Genomic DNA, 21556 nt, shown 5'->3' with positions numbered 1-21556 from the left:
TTGAAAACCAGGTGAACAGATCTGAGCAAAGTAGTCCAAGTGTGCTCTGACCAGTGCCTTATAAAGTGGCATAACCACTTCCTTATCCTTGCATGTTAGGATACTTATCATAGCAGCACTACGATGTGCAACCTTTGCAACCCTAGCAATATGTCCTCTAAACTTCAGTCTACTGTCAACTATCACACCCAAATCTCTAATCTCATCTACTTCCTGTAGTATGGCACCATCAATACACAGCCTTATATTTATGCATTCCAAAATGCAACACCTTGATACTATAACTCCTCTCTTTTGTTCAAGTAAAAAGTCTATTCAAATCTTCCTGAAAGGAATTAACATCAGCAGTGTTACTTATAATTCTTCCTAATTTTGCATCATCAGCAAATAACTGAACATCCCCAGTCAGTCCACATGATATATCATTTACAAACAAGTTAAACAAAGAACAGAACCGTGGGGCACGCAACTGGTTACCCTCCTTTTTTGAGATACTGTTCCATCATACAAAACCTGCTGGCAGTATCGTTCAGAGAGACAATCTCTGATCCATGTAACTGATACTATCTATTCCCATCCACCGCAGCTTGTACACTAACTTATGTGGTAATCTATAAAACACTTTTGCAAAGTTCAAGAATATCACTGTATATCCTTATCTAACACACTTGCTACCTTATCATAAAATGCAAGTAAATTGCTAAAACAGGACCTACCCTTTATAAATCCATCATAAAGAATGGTATGTCCATCAACCCAATCGTGTATTCTATTCCTTACCAGTCTCTCCAACACTTTGACCACAATCACAGTTATACAGACTGGTCTATAGTTGGAGACTTGTGTTCTAGAATCATGCTTGTGGAGTGGTGCTAAAACAGGACCTACCCTTTACAAATCCATGCTGACCATCATAAATTTGACATATATTGAAAATTTTCCTTTGCATTAATTTTCTAAAATCCCTTTAATAACTTAAAAGATTCTATGATGTTTCATTTTTTCTGCTTACCAACCAAACTTTGTAACCCCCAAATCTTCAACCTATCCTCAAAGGCAGTATTCCACAGACCTGTCACCAGCTTAGTCACTCAACTCTGAATGTTGTCTACCACCTCCTATTCCTCAAGTAACCCAGGTGTCCAAATCTGTGTGCAATAGTCAAGATATGGCTGATTAATAGCATTATAAAGAAGGATAATAACTTCCCTGTCTTTACTTGTTAGCATGTTTTTTAACAACATGTTTTTTGACTCTCTGTCCACCATTATCCCTAAGTGCCTAATCTCATCAATTTCCTGCAATCCAGTATCAGCTATATGAGATACTGTAGCATATTGCTTGTACTGGATCACTGTCCCTTTTCAACCCGAAGTGCATAACCTTACATTTGCAACATTAAATTGATAATCATTATCCTTTGCCCACAATGGCAATTTATTTAATTCATCTTGCATGATATCTACATCACCTTTATCAACTATTGCTCTCCCCAGTTTTGCATCATCAGCAAATAACTGAAAATCCCCTCTTAAATATTTCCCTATATCATTGATGTACAAATTAAAGAGTAGTGGCCCTAGTACAAAACCCTGAGGTATTCCACTAGTCATCACCTTCATTCTCCGATTACACTCCATCATATACTACTATCTGGTGTGTCTGTCTGTCAGTCACCCCCCCCCCCCCATTCATGCAAGTAGCTTCATATCCATTCCCATTAATCCACATTTTGGAAAAGGAAAAATTCAATGTTGGATTTTTCCTTTAACCAACATTTCCAATATTTTAACAGCCACTCCTGATATATTAAAATAGTCTGTAGTTTGCTACATCTGTCTTTGCTCTACCTTTATGCAATGTTACTATCTTACTTTTTTCCATACTCCTCTGGAACCCTGCCAGAGCTGAGACTAAGGTTGAACAACTTCATCAGAGGCAATGCCAATTCTCCTGAACATTCACACAGTACATGGGCTGACGCTGATTGTTCACATTCATATTTTCAATATGCAGAACACCTTCTGTTCATCTACTTCAACTTTGAAATGAGTCTCTGTCACATTAGCAACTGCAAAATCTTCACCTGGATGAAGCACTGTTGCAAAATGGTCATTCAGCAACTCAACTATTTCTTTTGCCTCTGTCACCTTCCAACAATGGACACTGTTTAAAGTCATTCTACAATAGTCATTTTTCTTCTTCTTACTTGCTACAAAATGAATAAACTCTTTTGGATTTACTTTGGCCTGCTTAACTAATTTTGTCTAATAATTTGATTTGGCCTTTCTTACCAAGCTAGTTGCCCTTCTTGCTTGCACTTGGTACTGTTCATGAATATATGCAGATCACTTTTTTATATATTCCCTCTACAATTTTTTTTCTGTGCAGCTCTTGCTTTATATCTCTACTCATCCACTTCATTCCCATTTGCTTTATCCTTTTGATTGTATGCAGTCTGATACTACTTCTCTCAAATAATCTTTGACTACTTCCCATGCTGAAAGTTTATTTTTCACTTGGTTAGAGTATAATAAGTTTAGTTTAATCCTTTATCCAAGTGTGAGCAAACCTTGCTCCTTGCAACGAGTTGCCCTGGTGTTGTACCATCTTACCCCAGTCCTGAAGATACTTTCAGGTGCAAACTTTGTTTGCTCACACTTGGATAAAGGATTAAACTAAACTTATTATACTTCCCATGCATTACTTACATTTTTCCCTTGCAGCTTCTTAAGCCTGCTCCAAGATGACTCCTAAGTCTGTCATAATTACCTGCTTTATAATTCAACATAAACCCTTTCTTAACAGAGAATTCCACATGTTTGGCAGCTCCTCAGAACAAGACTGCATTGTCACTCTCCCAATTGGAGGCAGAGCGTCTACTTGGTTATGGATATATCTTCTGAAAATATGATCAGATCCAATACTCTCAAACCCCTTGTCTCCTCTATAACATGTTGTTTAATGTAATTATTCCTTAGCAACTGTATAAATTCCACTTTCATCATGCCATGCCCACTTTCTTCCCTCCAATCTATGTGTCCATAGTTAAAGTCTCCCATAATAATTGTTTGGCCTATTATCATTGTGATTATAGGCAAAATATTTTTTGTCAACCAGGTCTCACTGATTCCTATAATTTTTTGATAAGTCAAGCTGACCACTGTCAAAAACTCCTCTTCCTTATTGCTGATACTTTCTTGCATTCATGTACATACATTTCAACATCCTCTTGTACCTATATTTATCCTTGTATAATGTCATTACCAGCCAATTCAAAAATGGAAATCTGTGAAATCACATTTAACATTGCACAATAATTTCTGTACATATGCTCATCACAGGAGTGGCCAGACACATGCTTGACTGCATCCCCCACTCCCCAATATCTCTAGTTTCTCTGGTATTGCACTTCAAAATTCTCACTAAACAACACTTTATCCAAAAAATAACTCCAAAATCATCTAAATATAGTAGTCTCTCAGACATATATAAGTCCTTTTGTCCATCAAATTCACTCTGTACATCAATAATCTGCACACCATTCTTTCTGCACAATCTTCTCATTGACTAATTAGCAACCATGGTCCTTCTCAACTCTGTTCTATCATGCTGAGCAGTGGCAAATTCTCCATGCTTGCTGCACAAGCTCATTAATTGAGAAAGAAGTAATATTTATTTGTTAATAAATGCATGAATTTATAAGCATTCCATTTAGGCTTTTATTTTTGTAGACAGAAGACGTTTTAAGCTTGCGTGGCAATAATTGAACATTGCGTTATGTATCGAAAGCCGACACTAGTCAATCTACCTTGGCTTGCTCGGTTGTGGGAGCATCCAGGTCCTTGCTTCAGCACTGTGATTTCATGCACACGCATAGCCATTTCTGCTCCTTCCACGTCATCTCACCCTGTTGCTTAAACATGGGCCATACGCAGTCAAAGTAGCTCTAGCCAGTGAGCTTCATCCAGCCTTTACAGGCGCGCATGTTGCTTGGGAAAATTAAGTTACAGCCAACTTTTTATGACGAAGTTATTGACCAGTTCATAAAGAAGAACTGTAAGGTAGAATTTGTATTCAAGTAGCTAAATTGAAAAAGATAGAATATCATTTGTAAAATACATGTTGTATTTGTATAATTAAACGTACATAAATTTCTAAATACAGGTAACCCTCATATAACGAGGATGTTAGGTTCCACAAAAATGCAGCGTTATATAAATCGAGTTATGCGAGACTCAGATCACATAGAAAAAGTAGGGTTAGGTTCCGAAATCGTTTTTTTTTAAGATTATATAAACAATGACATATCCAACAAAAAAATTTTTATTTAATTCAGGTAATGCATGTAAGTTAAGAAAACAAATAAACTATGAAACAAATACATTGTATAAAATTATAAAAAATTATAAATTGTACGTAAACTTCATTGCATATAATACATAAATGTTTTAGGCAAAATAAAATAAAGTGTATATTTTAATCGTCATCACTCTCTTCAAAAGTAACATTTCATAGATGTTCTTTATTTACGAGTGGCCGGACGTTGCCATCACTTGAAATCTCTTGGACATCATTTGCATAATTCTCATTGCATACTTCGGTTGGTTTAGTTATCAAGAAGTCAGTAATAAGATCTTGCTTACCACTATGCTGCAATTTTTATTAAGTTCATAATACGGAGCTAAACAAATATCCAATTGTCTTGTGAATTTTTCGGAGCGCTCCATTGGGAGATCATTATCCATAAAATAACTTTCTTGCCAAGTCCAATCCTTCTGCTAATTTCTTTAAACTGAATTCTTTAACGGATTCATCACAATCAGAATCTTCGGCAGAACTTTCTCCGCCATTTGGTTCAACGTCATCTATTAATTGTACCAGTTCCTCCTCATTTAAATCTATTTCTCCATCAATTAATTCACTAATTTCGTTTTCAATCATATCACAAAAGCGCTCTAAATGGCCATTAAGAAAAAAAATTTTTTTTTTACATAAAAAAAGCATTACATATTGTATGTAACCTACCAAAAAATAAAGTGCACAGCTTGAGATTAACACACTTATGATTTTTAATGCACTTTCCTGGCAGAAAACTAAGACAATTTTCAACAATAAATACTTTATATGGTAAACAATTGACATACCTGTGTGCTAAGGGGTATTTCCCCTAATATAAATTCGCTACTTATAACGACATGTGCGATACGGGCATTCGCAAATTTAACGAAGATAAAATTTGATTTTTAAGTCCCGCGTTGAAAAATATATGAAAAGATAAAGGGTTACTATAGTTTGTAGACCATCTTATATTGAAACCGTGTTGTATAAGTACCGCGTTCAACAAGGGTTACTACAATTTGTAGAACGCGTTATATCGAAACCGTGTTGTATAAGTACCACGTTATACGAGGGTTACCTGTATATAGTTTTAAATGGTCAGTAATTCATTATTCCGCTAATCAGACTTCAATCACACCTCTCACTCCCTGAATGATAACAAGAGCAAGCGTGAATTTCAAGACCAGCATTCGTTCCTGACGCTGAGGCAGCAGACTCACAAGTTTTATTCTCTTACTCTTCATTTTTGTTTCTTTCAACAACTTTTTCATATCTTCTCTCATTGTATATTTCTCCCTTTTCAAATCATTTGTTCCTGCCATAATAATCATCTCTTTCATTTCTCCCTTCAGCAAACTAACACTGTCACTCACATACTCGATTTTTGCACCTGGAAAAGATGCTTTCGTCCCTTGCTCATTAAGTATACCTCTTATTGGCGAATCTCCATACAATAATTTATTCTTATTTTCGGTTTCTTGCACTTTTATACTTTCTGAATTCCCATTTTCTTTCATTCTACCATCTGCTATACTACACAACAATTGTTTCTCCAGTCACTCTAGCTTCCATTTGTCCTGTGAAGGATACAATGTAATTGCACTATTTCACTCCTTCCTGTCACTTCATCATCCACATTACTTTCAGCCACTTCTTTCATGCTGTCATTCTGCACACTATCATTGACTAGTTTCAATTTAGCCAGAATACTTTTTCTATCTTTCCTCACATCATTAACGTTCGTCAATTCGTTTTGTTGCTTTCCACATGACTCACATTTCTTACACTAATCATCACACAAAACATTTACAACAAATTCTTTCTCCATTCTTGCTTTTGTACCACGGGCCTTGGCAATGAATACATAGAATATAACTACATTGTACAAAATCTCTCATGCATGATTTACTGCAAAGAGCACCACTGTCATCCTCCAAGGATGTGGCTATCATTGTTCTTGAGGTTCATTTCATTCCGTCTTCACTGACTGTGTATTGTTAAAGCGCCTATGATAATGCTAGTTGGAGCTGCTGAAACATTGGCATGTATATAATTAATTTTAGCCAAGAAACTGTTTATTTCCATTTCAGCTTTTGAGTAGATTTTTGTTGCAAAATGTTACAATTATACATAGCACATAGTATACCATGAGAATATGATAAGTTACATTCCCATTTAATTTAATTGCTGGCTTACAACGTAAAGAAGGTAAACAAAAATGGTTTGATTTTAAATCTGATGGAAAATTAAATTTGGAAATGAATAACTATGGGTGTAATTGCTATAGTGAGAAACTAATAAAACTACAATGTTGAAACTACTATTAACTTATGGATCTGAAAGGGGGTTAAAAATAAATGTTGATCAATGAGCAGAATCAAGTTCTGAGTTCTGACAAAAATTAAGGAAAAGAACAGATGGTTGCAATGGCAAAATTGTATTAAAAATTAAAATATTAGAAAGGAATTTCACATTTGTTAGCTTTCACGAATGTGAGTAGAGCTAATCTATGGTTGAATGATTCACTTAAACAGAATAGCAGAGAAAGGCTAGCAAAACAACTGTTTGACATCAGAATTCAAGACCTAAAGAACAACTGAATGATCCTCTTAGAAGACATAAAGGTTAGATATGGCCATTGACAAGAAAAATTTAATTTGGAACCAAGTGAAAAAACTTTCAGCAACTATCTCTGATCCAAAGTATTTTAATACTAAGGTAATATATGATTATATATGGAAGATGTAATAAATGTTATGGAAAATATATGATTTCTGCATTAATTCAACTTTGGTATCTTTCTGGGTTTGGCTCCCAAACCCAGAAAGATACCAAAGTACACTATGAGACCTTATTATGAACTTAGTATAATAATCAGATGAAATGCAAACAAATGAAACTGTTATACAGAAGAAACAGAAAAGCAAGTAAGATAACTGAAAGAACTTAATATACAGACAAGTTCATCAAAAAAGAAAACATGAATTAATTTAAAAAAAACTGAGGATAAACCAAAAAAATTAAAAGATGTATTAAAAAGAGGAACTAAATCTAAAAGAAGAAGAAATAATAAAAAAATGCAAAGATAGAGATGGTTGTGGATCGGCAAATGAAGACCCCACAGGCTGAGAAAAGTTTGTGGACTATGAGGAACCATTTCACGCTAATAAAGGGGAATCAAGAGATACAATTAAAGAAAAAATAATAAATTTTACTGATTCAAAGTTTTCTCAGTATGATTATCATCTACATGAAAAGAAAATAACAATAACTAGCTTCCAAATCAAGAATAATAGGCATGAAATTGAAATAATGGAAAGCAACTGTAAAAAATTGGAAAACAATTTACAAGAAGCAGGCTACACAATTGCTCCTTCACAGATTGAAGACCTCATCAGGTTCATCCAAAATTTAGAAGTTAAAGACGTACCAGTGACATTTCATTAATCATAGCATCTTCTTTCTGCATTGCCTCATTAAATGTACAAGGATTCCACAGATAAGTTAAACAAGAAGCTATATGGAAACTTATGCTATGCCATAATATCAGATTTTTGTTTCTCCATGAAACATACTTCTGCAGACATAAAGAGATAAAAAATTTTAACATATAGATATCTCTTCTCTTTTATTGGAGCTTTGAAAGATTTAACAGAGCTGGAGTAGGAGTTTTTATTCTCGTACCCCTCCCCCTCTCCTTGGATCATTCTGTAATATCAAATGAGTTGTAGAAGGGAGAATCTTGACAATAGATGAAAACACTGTGGATGTGTAATAAGGTTTCTAAATTACAAAGATATTATAATAAGCCAAAAGGTTATTTTACCAGCGAATTTGTTAATTGAAAGGGAGATGGTAAATCCCGTTTTAATTTATAGCCGGGTATGAAACTCGGGTTGAAATCCATCGACATCCATAGAGTTTCAATGCCGAAAAAACTATCGGCGGAACCAAGTGTAAATGATCACTTGGGTAGTACAACACCAGGGCAACTCCATGCAAAGGTGGAGCAAGCTCCGTCACTAACTTTAATATTCTCTCATAATGTAAAACCCAGCTCCTAAGAGATATGTATATATACTGTTTTACATTATGAGAAGAGGTCACTACCCAGACTGGTTTCAACCTTTTTTGAGGTCTCATCAGTGAGTAGGTAGACCTGGAATATCAAGGTTTTAAGTGAACCGAAACTTACATACCTATACTAGCGAATTGCCGAAGTGGTGTACTATATATTGTTAAATATTGTTAATTACAAAGATAATAAGCCGAAAGGCTATTTTACCAGCGAATTTGTTAATTGAAAGGGAGATGGTAAATCCCGTTTTCTTTTATAGCCGGGTACGAAACTCGGGTCGAAATCCATCAACATCCATAGAGTTTCAATGCCGAAAAAACTATTGGCGGAACCAATCCTTACATTATGAGATAATATTAAAGTTAGTGATGGATCTTGCTCCACCTTTGCATGGAGTTGCCCTGGTGTTGTACCACCCAAGTGATCATTTACACTTGGTGTTCCACCGATAGTTTTTTCAGCATTGAAACTCTATGGATGTCGATGGATTTCGACCCGAGCTTTTGTTTCATTAGCCACAATCCACATTCTGCCATGTATATATGTTGCATTCACAACAACAAAGAACTCTCAAAAAGTCAATGCCTTTAATTACATTTGATTATTTGATTATTTTTTTATTGTTTTATTATTGTGTTGCAGGACATGCAGATCTTGTTTGCATAACCAGTTTTGTTATTGTTCACTGCAAGCTTCATAAAATAGTAAAAGAAACATCTGCTTCAAACATACAAAGCTCCACAATCACTCAATTATGTTCAGCTATGAAAAATAAAAAAACTACAAGAAAACACAAATGCAAATGGCTAATTTAATACAGAAATAAAACTTATTTTTTCGACAGCAACTTTATGTGCTCACAAAGAACAGAATATGGATGGAAGTGGGACTAATGGTTTGGAGATTGTATTGTGTGCAGTGCAATGCTGCTATAGACCAGTGAACATAGAAGATGATGAGCAGGAAATGTTTAGGTACATAAGTTAGGCAAGCATAAAATGAGTGATGATTATGGTAGATTTCAACTATAGTGTTATAAATTGGACAGAGAAAACAACATCAGTAGGAAGGAAAGAATGGAATTTTTGGAATTCTTGAGAAAAATGTCTTAGGCAATGCGTAGCAAGGGAACATGAGGATCAATAGTTTTGAATTTGGTCCTAGCATCAGAGAATCTGGCTGTAGCTGAGATCTATACCAACTCAGAGAACATTCAACCTTAAATGGAAATGAGATAGCCTCTAAACACTTCTTGATCAACTCAAATAACTTTATTCCCCTATTCTTTTCCTACACATTTACTTATTCACCCCCGTGTATTCTTTCATTCCACTTTATAATTGTTTTCTTAAACTAATAATCACATTCCTTTACTTTTTTCACAACTTGCCATTCTTAATCTCTTCACTTGACTTCTTTATATATATACTCATTTTATCCTGTACCCCTCCTCTCTCTCTCTCTCTCTCACACACACACACACTTTAGTCACTTAAAATGTCTCAACTCATTTAAATGTAGCCATGAATTTTAAACCACTGTAACTTCATTTCAAATTCACTTTACAGATTCAATAACTGCTCACACATTTTGCCTCACACAGATCAAACTCTCTCTCTCTCTCTCTCTCTCACACACATTCTAGAGTCACTTGAAATGTCTAAACTCATTTATATATACTCATCTATTTTAAACCCCTCCTGCTTCCTTTCAAATACACTTTATACATTCAAATAACTGCTTAGTATACAACCATGAAAACATGTCTAATAACCTTTTATTTACCATATCTCTGACAATCCATGTCACTTTCTTTTTCACATCAACAACTATCTCCACCTTGCTTACACCAATTTTTTTTTGAAATCCTGATCAATTTGATCTTTCTCATGTGCTTTATTTCACTATTTTTTCACAGTCTCCCTCATCAAAATTCTTCAAACTTCATTCATTGCCACCATTTTCATCATTTCTTTATTCACTTTCAACTCTATTACTTTCTTTATAACAATCTAATACCAATTATCTTCATTCATCTTTAACCATCCAGGGCTCTTTCACAGTTATGTGTATAAAGCAATTTCTGTAGCAAGTTTAATGGAAAAATAAGAAACTTGATCCCAGAATTGCTTTTTTTTTTTTTTTTTTTGGAAAATTTTTAATAATAGTATACGCTACAAGAACTTAGACTAGCAATATAAACATGAAACAACTACAAAATTCTTGGATTAAATTCTCATTACAGTTAAATATTAGTATTATTATTGCACAGGAACCACAATGGGGTCCAAAGACTGATCATATGAGAGTAGTATTTCTGAGACTCAGCTATATTTCAATTCCTGGGACATAAAACTTTTTTTTTCTCCCCAAGTTCTGAGACTACACAATTTAATTAATGAAAATTATTTTTTAAGTATATATCTTATTTGCTATTCATTATATTTTTTATGAAATGCTTCAATGACTGATAAATAAATGGCAGGATTAAGCCAGAGTAAACTTTCAACTGAGCATTCAGATTCAACTTTTGGCATTAACCTCACTTCATCGGTATTTATAACCACAATATGCTTATTTTTTATTCTATAAATTATTCCAAATTTCAAGTTCATCAGTTGATGAACAGTATTCAGAATATACTGGATTAATCCTAAGTTTAAAATTTTGGCATCATCTGAATGAACAACAATATTGAAATACCATTTATTTTCAAATTGTGGTCCAATCATCCAAAGTAGGACTAAAATGGTGATCTGAGTCTATTAATTCTTTAATTTTTGATATTTGCTCTTCTTTTTTATGTTTACAGAAGTCAAAAATTAACTTTAAGATATGAGACTGGTTATTTAGCAATACATAATTCTGCTTTAAAACTGGTTTGTGTATAAAAGAACCATTGGCAGTGGAGATTCCATCTTCAGCAGCCAATCTAGATACTATCTCACTTAGCTTTCATATTTTACAAAAGTTTAAAACTGACTAATTAGTTTAATTCTTCATTTAGCTATTTGAAGATTCCACATATCCCTCATCACTTCCATTAAAATGCGATTAACTTTGATTACACTTGATTAAAAGGTGTAATTCTGTGAATGAACCAACTTGAAGCAGCTAAGTGCAATTAAAGTGTCTATTTACGAGTGGGACTTTCATTGCATTTCATTCATACTCATATTAGTCAAATAATGTTCTTATTGTACTATATTTAAAAGAAGCAGGAATGTATGTAAATAATGAATAATGTTGTTTTCATTATAGTCGAAAAATATTATTATTATTATTATTATTTATTATTATTATTATTATTTAGGCCTCCAAGGAGTCAAAAGTCTCATTGCAGGAGGTCTTTCCTAGGAAAAACACAGGTCTATCAAGACTCATCATGGGAGGTCCTCCTAGGAAACACAAAATCTATCATACCACTCCTTAAACTCATTGACTGTTCTCGATCTCACCACTCTATCAGGCAATGCATTCCATGATTCAACCACCTTCCATGCAAAGAAACCACTCATCACCCATGCAAAGAAACCTGCTCACAGTTTCCTTTCGTAACTTCCTGAGATGGCCCGTTGTCATCACTCCTTCCTGCTGTTCAACCAAGCGAAAGAACTCTACAGTGTCAACCCTGTAGCCACCTCTCAACAGTTTTAAAGTCTCAATCATATCACTTCTCCTCCTTCTATCCACCAAACTCTGCAGTCCACATTCCCTCAGCCGATCCTCACCTAACATTGTACAGTAACATTGTAAATGTAACATTGTACAGACCTGAAACTGTCTTTGTTATCTACCTTTGTACCCTTTCCACAGTTCATTTATCTCCTTCAAATCCAGGTGACCAAATCTGAGAACAATAGTCTAAGTGTGATCTGATCAGGGTCTTATACAATGGAATGATAACTCTTTTATCTCTGCAGGTTAGTGTCCTTCTCATTATTGCAGCAATCCTCTGTGTTACCTTCACCACCTTTGCAATATGTCCCTTGAATTACAGGTTTCTATCAAACATCAACCCCAGATCTCTTGTCTCCCCCTACTTCCTCCAGTATAGCTCCTCCAATAGAGTATGCATCGTCCCATCGATGTGTCCCAAACCTCAAGACCTCACATTTTACGGCATTAAACCGACACCTCCATTTATTTGCCCATCTGTCTAGCTTATTCAAATACTCTTGCAGGACTACCACATCTGCACTATAACTAATCACCATTCCCAACATCACATCACCCACAAACAACTGAATATCCCCCCTACAATCCACTGACAATGTCATTGATATAAAGGTTAAACAATATAGGTCCTAGTACTGTGACCTGTGGGACCCCCACTTGTAACCCTCTGCCTCTCTGAAACTGTCCCACCATACTCTCTGATACCTATCGGACAGCCAATCCTGAATCCAGTTGACCATTCTGACATCCAAACCCATGTGCTGCAACTTAAATATCAGCTTATTATGTGGCACCCTGTCAAATGTCTTCGTTAAGCCCAAGAAAATGGCAGTATATGCTTTTCCCTCATCTACTGCTCTAGTAACTTTATTATAAAAGGCTAGCATATTACTAAAACATGAAAGCCCCACAAATCCATGTAGACTCTCACAGATAACACTACCCTCACCTGCCCAATGTTGTAGATGGTCCCTAACTAATTTCTCCAAGATCTTAACAACTACTAATAACACACAAACTGGCCTATAATTAGACATTTCAGTCTACTACCGCTCTTATGCAATGCACTATTTTACCTTCCTTCCATTCCCTGGGCACCTTTCCCGTAGTTAGACTTTCATGGAAAAGGCAGGTCAAAGGAGCTGTCGTTTCTTTAGCACATTCTCTCAGAACTTGTGAAGAAATACCATCCAATCCCACAGCTTCACTGACATCCAGAGTACTCAGTATTTGAAACACACTCTCCTCCTTCACCTCTAAACCTCGAACCTGCCCTATCCCTCTAGTATTAAAATTTACTCCTCTAGGACGAAATACTCCAATAAAGTGTTCATTGAACAATTCCACCATGTCATCTACATCAGTCACTCTATTCCCTTTTTTATCCCACAATGACATTCTTCCACAATCATTTTTCCTCCTACTGACCACATACTATAAAATTCCCTAGAATTTTCTTTGGATCTTAGGGCCAATGTCTTCTCAGATTCCAGTTTCGCCTTCCTTACCATACTAGTCACTCTCCTGGCCTGTGTCTTATATTCTTCATTCATCTACTCTTCACCTGTCTCCTTATATCTCTTCCATAGCCTCTTTTTCACATGCAGTTCCTGTTTAATGTTGTTTGTCATCCACTTTACACCAAATTGTGTCCTCTTTTTCACTTGTGGAATACAGCTTACTATTGCTGATAACAAATATTCCTTCACAATTTCCCAAACAATAATGATATCCTGGCCTTCCAATTCCTTCCCCCATGAAATTTCCCCAAGTTGATGTATAAGACTATTATAATCACCTGCCTTATAATTCCACATATGTTCTTGTCTTTGATACTCCTGCATGTTTATTCATCTTCCAAGTCAAAACAACCACATGGTCACTTTCTCCAACTGGTGGGAGAGATGTCATCTCAGTTATTGTCAACTCTTCTGATGCTATGACCAAATCCAAAACTCTTGAACCTCTTGTTCGCTCTATTACATGTTGCCTAAGACATTTGTCCCTCAAGAATTCTAGAAATTCCATTCCATTATTGCTACATGGATCTTCCTCTCCCCAATTTATACAGCTGTAGTTAAAATCTCCCATAACAATCACTCTTCTTGTACTTGACAAGCTCAACTGTCTACACATCTCCTAGTCTCCACCCTCTTTGCTCCTTGGTTTGTAGCAACACCCCACTAAATATCCCATCTTGCTCATCTCTACCTCATATTATATGCTTTCAAAATCATTAGTGTCACTGCCTTCCAAAGCCTCCACTCTTAGAGGACATAGATCATCACTTATCATAAGCAGTACTCCACCACCACACTTTCCCTTCCTATCCTACCGAAAAATGCTGTACCCTGTTACTTCTATTCCTGTTATTATATCCTCTTCCTGCAACCACGTTTCAGTGATCCCAATAATCTTTGACCAGGCTGATGCTATCACGCCACCAATTCTCCTTTATTCCAGGTACTCCTGCTATTAGTATAAAGCATAAGAATGCCACTGTTTCTATACCCAGCATTATCCCCTCTAGACTCCACTGGGCTCAGCATTACCTGATGTCGTCCCCCTTCTCCCAAGTACCCATTCCTACAAGAGGCCACCTGCTACCATCCACCTTGGGCATTCTAGTTTCTCTGCATTTAACACTGACTCGTTCAGAACTACAGTCTCTCCATATGCCTACTCCTTTCCTTATGCAAATGCAAGTGGTCTCTCGCATACAATTCTTCTCTGTCCTCAAACGCCCTCCAAGCATCCACATATTCCAATCCTCTCTTCTGACACATTCTAGCTATTATGTTATTCAATATTACTGCTCATCTGCTCAGATCGTCACCATCATACCTAGGCAACATGCACACTATCTTTCCTCTCTGCATCGCAATATGCAATTAATTATTTTTAAAATCAAGCTAATTTTAATGAAAAATTTTCTAAGAATTTTTTATTGTTTAAAACATAAAATATCAAGAATGAAATTTTGTTCATCCAATTCCTTCCCCCATGAAATTTCCCCAAGTTGATGTCTAAGACTATTATAATCACCTGCCTTATAATTACACATATGTTCCCTTGTCTTTGATACTCCTGCAAGTTTATTCATCTTCCAAGTCAATACAACCACATGGTCGCTCTCTCCAACTGGTGAGGGAGATGTCATCTCAGTTATTATCAACTCTTCTGATGCTATGACCAAATCCAAAACTCTTGAACCTCTTGTTCCCTGTATTACTTGTTGACTAAGGATTTGTCCCTCAAGAATTCTAGAAATTCCATTCCCTTATTGCTACACGGATCTTCCTCTCCCCAATTTACTGCTGTAGTTAAAATCTCCCATAACAATCATTCGTCTTGCACTTGCCAAGCTCAACTGTCTAAACATCTCCTGGTCCCCACCCTCTGTTCTCCTTTGTTTGTAGCAACACCCCCACTAAATATCCTGCCTGCCCACTTCTACCACCATATGCTTTCAAAATCATTAGTGTCACTGCCTTCCAAAGTCTCCATTCTTAGAGGACATAAATCGTCACCACCATGCTTTCCCTTCCTATCCTGCCAAAAAATACTGTAGCCTGCTACTTCTATTCCTGTCATTATATCCTCTTCTGTCAACCACGTCTCATGATCCCAATGAACTTTGGCCAGGCTGATGCTATCACCACCACCAATTCCTCTCCTTTATTCCGGATACTCCTGGCATTAGTATAAAGCATAAAAATGCCACTGTTTCTATACCCAGCATTATCCCCTCTAGACTCCACTGGGCACTGATGTCATCCCCCTTCTCCCAAGTACCCATTCCCACAAGAGGCCACCCCTACTACCATCCACCCTGGGCATTCTAGTTTCTCTGCATTGACACACCAACTCGTTGAGAACAGCAATCTCTCCAGATGCCTATGTCCTTCCTCATTCAAATGCAAGCAGTCTCTCGCATACAATTACTTTCTGTCCTCAAACGCCCTCCAAGCATCTGCATATTCCAATCCTCTCTTCTGACACATTCTAGCTATTATGTTATTCAATATTACTGCTCTTCTGCTCAGCTCGTCACTATCATACCTAGGTAAAATGCACACTATCTTTCTTCTCTGCATCTTATTTTGTACTACCTCAAGCAAGAACCTCATATTTCTCGCAACCCAATTTAGATTACCTCTCAAGTCATTTGTTCCTACTATTACAATCATCTCATCCACCCTATCACCCCTCAATTGCCATAGCCACACTCTCTTTCGATCCTCCAGGCAAACACTCCTCAGGCATCCTATCTTGCACACCACGGATCATTGAGTCACCTGAAAACATTACACCTCTCACCACCCTGTTCCTCGATTGCTCCCATGCATCCCTCACTCTCTCTCTCTCTCCTCTAACACTTTCTCTCTGTGTTCCCCTGCCTTACTGTCATCACCTATCTCTGGTTCCAATGCTCCCTCACAATTCTTATCATTCCCTCTCTCTTAATATTTCCATTCTCTCCTCTTCTATCATTCCCTGTCTTCTACTGTTCCCATTCTCTCTTCTCCTATCATTCCCATAGCTCTCTCACATTCCCTCTCTTCTTCTATCATTCCCATACCTCTCTCACATTCCCTCTCTTCCAGTTGTCTTCCTATTCTCTCCTCTTCTATCGTTCACATAACTCTCTCTCATTACCTCTCTTCTACTGTTCCCATTCTCTCCTCTTGTATTTTAATTCATATTTATAATAATTTTCATAATAATTTTATTAACTTTAATATATTTTAATAATAAAATTTTAACCATGTATAAGCTGAACAATACATTTTATTCATTTCACTAAAATTAAGAAATATAAAAATTATAATAAATTTGATGCTTTTCTGTTTTGGATTTGTAAATTTACTTTTTCTTTATGAAATGTTTCATGTCTAAGGCTTCTTTTCCCTGGACTTGAGATAAAAATTATTGGAATTTCATCCCTGGAATAGAAACCCTAAGTGAAACCAATACTATTTATAGAATATGTATTGTACTTCTTCCTGAACACACTGGTCAACAAAGCACTGACCACAGAATATGGCCCATTCTACTCATTAACTGCTCTGCAAGAGAAAAATTTAGTGCTCACACTCTTGCAAACCACACTCTTACTCGATTTCCAGTCATAACCCCTTGTTCTGCCATTTCTAGCCAAGAGGCAAAATTTTTCCTCTGCTTCAATTCTATAAAACCCTTTTACTAACTTAAATGTTTCCATCATATCACTATTTTCCACTTATCAACTAACTTTTGTGACCCACAAATTCCTTAACCTATCATCACATGGAGTATTTCACAGACCACTCACATCTTGATTACTCACCTCTGAATCCTCTTCACCACTTACTCATTCCCCAAGAAACTCAGGTGACCAGATCTGAGCTTCATAATCCATATGTGGCTATATTAAGCTCCTTATAAAGAGAAATGATAATTTCCTTATCTCTTAAATAATCAAATAAACATATGAGCCATCTTGGCCACCTTAATAATATGCCCTATGAACTTAACCTCACCATTCATAAACATTTACATCCCTAGTGTGATAAACAGTATGTAATCTTTTTAGTCCAAAAATGCATATTAAACTAGCATCTATTATCTCTTGTCCATTTAAATAGCCTATTTAAATCATCTTGCAAGTGCTCTACCTCACCTTCATTAACTATTAGGCTTAAAGAGTTAAAATTTTCATGGCTTATTTTCCATCTCCAGTTCTCAAACTATCCATGAACTCAAGCTGCCATCCAGTTGGATTACTGGATGCTGCCACAATTCCTGGCATTTTAGGTGTACAACATAATATGAAAATTATTTCCTCCTTCCACATACCCTAATGTAATACTGGACCCTGCTGCATGGTTCTTATTGTACATACATCATAATCACGTTTGATTCTATTATCAAGCTTGAATTGGTCCATTCAAACTGTTTCTTGCAAGTTATGTAATACTTATACTGTTTAATGAACCAAACATGGCATTTAACAAGGTAAAAAATTCTATGCTTATTTATATATATATATACAAGGTTTCAAATAAATGACTGTTTTTTATTAACAAATTCCCCATGAGAGAATTTGTTAAAGAGCAAGTAAAAATATAATTTTACATTTTTGTTTGTTTATAATTTTTAACATTTTCTTTTCCTTTTATGTACAATAATGCAAAATATCCCAGAATACCAATTATGAGTTATGTGATGCCGCCATGCAAATTAGCAAAAGGACACGAGAAATGGAAAAGCTAGTTTGTAAAAAATGCAAAATCTAATCTTTTTGATACATCATCATGAAAATTACTTCCCCCCCCTCCCTTCAGAGTATGAAAAATTGAATTGAAATATGTGAAAAATTAATGGCTTAATAATAGTTACAGGGGTAAGGGAGCATGCATACATGTGTGCATGTATATATTATATACATATTATATATGTATATATTATATATACATACATGTGTGTGTGTATGTGTATATAATATACAAAATTGTTTTAAGAATTAAAATTTATTTAAGTATGTTAGCTTACAGTTAAAACATATGTGTTACCAATTAGATAGATGAATTTCATCACCTGGTGTGGGTGTGCACACGCATCCTACTTATTGGTGGTTTTGATTAGTTGACTGGATCTGTGTTTTAAGGATGGCTGTGGTTATACACCAGTAAATTATCATAGCAGTATTAAAGTTAAAAAAAAGTAAAATATGAAATAATTAGATATAGATAAAAATGCATATAAATGAATTTCTAACAAGAAAGGTGTACAAAAACAAGTATATACAAATGGATAAAAAGCAGTTGTAAAACAATTAATGAAAAAGTGTAAAAAGTTCATAAAACATAAATAAACATAACAAGGCATATATAAGAAACAACATTCTAAATAAAAATGTGTAATTATTATTTTAGCCATATTCATAATCTGTCTGAGCTCTTTACACCCAGGCAGATTTTATCAAACTCCACAGATGTTTCTTGTGCAAACAATTCATACATATGATAAAAGATGTTTTAAAAATTTTAAAAAACACAAGAAACATCTGTGGAGTTTTATAAAATCTGCCTGAGTGTAAAGGGCTCAGACAGATTATGAATATGGCTAAAATAATAATTACACTCACTCATGAAATAAGGACAATCAATTAAAATATGATGAATAGCGAGTCCAGCATTACAAAACTCACACACTGGTACGCTATCACCACCCAGAGTGGGTGAGAAAACTATGGCCTATGTGGATATGAGCGAGTAGAACTTCCTCTGTTCGAACCCTGTGCAGACTAGAATGCCACAATTTAATTGCAAGCTTAACATGGTAGAGTTTATTATTAGTCTCTCTATGACATGATGACTGCCATTGGGATAGAAGTTTGTGTCTGTTAATCTGCCAGAAGTCAGTGTAATGGCAGATGGCTGAGAAATAAGATGCCATATATCTGCAGCCTTTGTTTTCCTTTATACCAACGTGACTTGAAATTCAACAGAAGCATGCATCTAAATGTAGCATCCAATACTGAAAGAGCATGTGCTGAATTTGAGACAACAATGGATGTTTTTGTAGTTCTAGACTTTTTATTGCCTGAAGATAACTTTGTGAGTCTAAATATATTATGCACCTTTGGCAGTGATTCAGTCTGATGTACTTTAGTGCAAGCTCTATTGCACATAGCTCAGCTGCAAAGTTAGTACACTCTAGTGGGATTTGTGTAGATATGATAGTCTGGAAAGATGTCAGAAGATCCCACTGGGTGCTCTGATTTTGAACCATCCGTGTAGATAGCACAAAATCAGAATATTCAATTCTGTGAGATTCAAAGAGCTGAAGGTAGGCAAAAGGAGGGATGGAACATTTCAGTAGCTTGCTGAAAGTTACATGCAGCTATGTATGACTGCCAGGGTGGAACTGTTTTAGCAGTGTCTAGGCTACGCTGTCTAGAGCTTGTAGGAGAGCTTCATTAGCAAACCAAAGAGTTTTGTGAGTACTGCAGAATGTTGTACAAATTCTCCCATCATGGAGATTAAATAGTTGGTCACATGGGATGGCGTAGTAGGGATTTTATTTTCATTGCTTATAACAAAGACAGCTGCTGATGTTGAAGCAACAAATGTGGTTTATTTGCCTTGACGTACAGACTAGGAATAGGTGATGTGCGAAATGCTCCGGTTGATATTCTGATGATTTGATGATGAATAGGGTCTATCCAATGCAATGCACTGTTCTGGGCAGAAGACTTGGGACCCATAATCAAGTTTTGAACTTATCAATGGCTTTCACAAACCAAACAAGGAACATCTGTCAGCACCCAAGAAAGTGGAAGATATGGTGTGTAGAATGTGCATAGCTTAACGGCACATATGTGAGTCCCAAGAACCTGACTGATTGTCCTATTCCAAGTTCTGGGTCAGAATGGAGACCATGTTTATAGCAAAAATACTTCTGCTGTGAAAATCTGAAACCATTTGCAAGTGCTCATTTTGAGAGATGATCAAAGGCTTGCTGCAACTATCTGTCTATGACCCTCATATTACATGAATGGCAGAAGATATGGAGATCATCGACATAGAGGGCATTACTTAGTGTTGGAGGTAGTTGTTCTGTCACTGAGTTGACTTTTATTGCAAAAAGTGGAATACTTAAAACTGAACCTTGTGTGACTCCCTCCTTCTAGTTATGTGCTGGGAAGAAAGCACTCCCCACTCAGACTCGGAAGATTTGGTTAGATAAGAAGTTCTAGAAAAAAAAAAAAAACAGGGAGATTCCCTTTAAGATCCAAATTATTTAGGTCCTTCAGTATTTCAAATCTCTAAGCAGTGTTGTATGCTTTATCCATATTAAAGAAAACCAATATCAGATGCTTGCATTTTAAGAATGCATCTGTAATGGATGCCTCCACCTGGACTAGATGATCAGTAGTAGAATGATATTTTTAAACCAGATTATGTTCTGGGAAAAAAAAAAAGGTTGTTTCTCTCCAAAAACCATAAAAGATAAGAGTTAACTATTTTTTCCAGAATCTTGCAAGCTGGTCAGAGCAATTAGACAGTAGTTATCTGGGAATTTTGGATCCTTCCCTGGCTTAGGAAAGGCAATTATAATTACCTTTTGCCAGGTATGGTATCCAGAAATATACTCTCACAGAAGATTCTGTTGTAAAAAAGCAACAGTTGATCCATGGATGATGTTGAGAGATGTTTTACCATCTCATTGCGGATATTGTCCAGAAGAGTTTGATGGAGCTTAAGCAAAGCAACTTACATTTCTTCTTTAGTGAACAGCCAAATGTATTCTTCTCTTTCAGTGCCATTTGAAGAAAACAGGATTTCTTGTTTAGGTGCTTTGCTTTTTTTTTTTTTTGGCAAGAAATTTGGGAGGATAAGAAGATGCTGCTGATATTTTAGCAAAAATTGTGCTGGCAATTATTTTTTGGCTAGGCAAAAACCTATTCCATAT

General features: G+C 35.8%; 1 protein-coding gene across 1 annotated transcript in view; it reads right to left on the bottom strand.

Moving 5' to 3' along the window:
- LRP1 (LDL receptor protein 1) overlaps positions 1-21556 on the bottom strand; it is a 1646373-nt gene that overhangs the window by 290907 nt on the left and 1333910 nt on the right. The gene's annotated exons all lie outside the window — the stretch shown is intronic.

This window comes from Typopeltis vanoorti, chromosome 2 (assembly GCF_054136105.1).
Source record: "Typopeltis vanoorti isolate ZY-2024b chromosome 2, IOZ_Tvanoo_1.0, whole genome shotgun sequence".
Taxonomy (NCBI): Eukaryota; Metazoa; Arthropoda; class Arachnida; order Uropygi; family Thelyphonidae; genus Typopeltis; species Typopeltis vanoorti.
Note: the sequence above shows the minus strand (reverse complement) of the source record. Positions and strands in the feature narration are given on the sequence as shown.